Source organism: Melitaea cinxia, chromosome 1, assembly GCF_905220565.1.
Source record: "Melitaea cinxia chromosome 1, ilMelCinx1.1, whole genome shotgun sequence".
Classification (NCBI taxonomy): Eukaryota; Metazoa; Arthropoda; class Insecta; order Lepidoptera; family Nymphalidae; genus Melitaea; species Melitaea cinxia.
The window spans coordinates 7,482,109-7,484,197 of record NC_059394.1 but is presented as its reverse complement, the minus strand read 5'-3'; positions in this window follow the sequence as shown (position 1 = coordinate 7,484,197).

Here is a 2,089-nt window from a genome sequence, read left to right as displayed (position 1 = left end):
TCAACAGAAACCGGTGAAACAGGCCGTTAGTATTTCCTCAAATACGTTATTACATCTACTAACTATAACTTATACAATAATTTATAATATTTATATAAAATAATACATAACTGTGTACTTATGTAGTATTAGGTTTAATCAGATAATAAACGTTTATTTAAGCTTTGTAACATAATTAATAATTGTACCTACTTTAACTAACACAATTATAATGAATGTCGGAAAATTTACTAATATACGAGTTATATTTAATTCATAAATATTAACCGTACAGGTGTTACCTAATTAGTCTAATTATAGTATAATTTTTACATAATAGTATATTTATTTATATATTTAATAGTTATTTATTTTTAAACGTTGTTCCGACAGATTCATTCATTTTAAACATTCATTTTATTAAGTTAAATCATCAGTATCGATTACATAAATGTATAAAATAAGTACTATGTGTATCGCTCTGTAAATTATTTTCATCTAGCTTTCATAATGAGAGCCTAAAGTGCTAATCCAATGAATGCCATGCCGATGGATGAAGCGTGCTAATGTATAGTCGCTGAGTTCTAATAAAATCTCTAGCTTGTTCCGGAACATTCTAACAAAAATTGTCTAATTCTCGTAAAATGTTCCTTCGTAATTTTTATTTTATACAGCATATAATTCTCGTGGTAAAACTTCATACCACGTATAGCTAAAGAAAAAACAACTACTTTTTAATTTACTTTTTTGTTAATAATAAAATTTCATGTGCTATATTAACTAAGATTACCATTTACGGTCAAGGCTTTGAACCCGACACTGCATCGAAGGTACTTTTGATCTGTTCACGTAGTTTATATATATATTGACGACACCATTCTTCTCGCAACATCCGTAGAAGATATGAGAGAGCTGTTCCATAGGCTGGAGTTAGAAAGTCTAAATATGGGGCTTGCAGTAAATCGAACGAAAACCAAGGTTATGATAGTGGATCGAGCCGGAAACCTATCAAAAGATCGATCGTCGATCGCTATATTTACTTAGGTGCCCAAATCTGCAATAACGGCAGTTGTGTCCCCGAAATAAGAAGGCGTATTGGGATGGCAAAGGATGCTATGGCGCGTCTGAACAACATTTGGAAGAAAAAGGCAAACGGTATCAGAACCAAGACCAGGCTGGTACGAGCCGTTGTATTCCCTATCTTCCTGTATGGAGTTGAGACATGGACAATCTTGGCCCGAGAAAGGCAAAGGATTGGTGCATTCGAAATGTGGTGCTGGAGGCGAATGCTGAAAATACCTTGGACTGCGAAACGCACTAATGCGTCGATACCGGCCCAGCTCCATATCAAAACCAGGTTGTCCACCATATGCCGACGGCGTATTTTGTCGTACTTCGGCCACACGATGCGCAGAGGCGATAAAAATCTGGAGAGACTGATTGTGGTTGGGAACACGGACGGCAAAAGATCGCGCGGTCGTTCACCAACGAGATGGGCAGACCAGGTCAAAAACTCATCTGCCACTAAGTTATTCACGTTCGTAAGAGACGCCATGGGCAGAGACCGGTGGAGGCAAATCATCCGCTCCAGATGCAACCCTGATGCTGATCACGATCCTCAGACATGAGGGACCGAGAAGTGATATATATATATATATTTAAGCGTTTTCGTTTTATACGCGTTTTATCAAAAAAAAAAAAAAAATATTAAATTTACCTAATACATTATCAGTCAGGAAGTAATAAAACCATTTCAAAAAACATACATTTTACTGATTGTCTATGATAGGTATGTGGCTTTTTTACATATATGTATATTTATTTTACTGACATTTATCTATGAAATATACTTGTACATTCGTACAGTTCGTGACATTTCGTGATAGAAATTTCCATAGGAAATAATTTATTACATATTTTTTTATTACTTATCAAACTGCCTTGTTAACACTAAGTAGTTCGGTTTCACGGTTTTGCCGCCACTGTTTTACTAGTATAGTACTATATATTTTTTAATTCTAAAAAAAAAACGAATTTAAATTACATCGACAAGTATAATAATACTCTTTATTCGCTCCACCGAATGCGGCACTTTCGAATAAAAAACAAA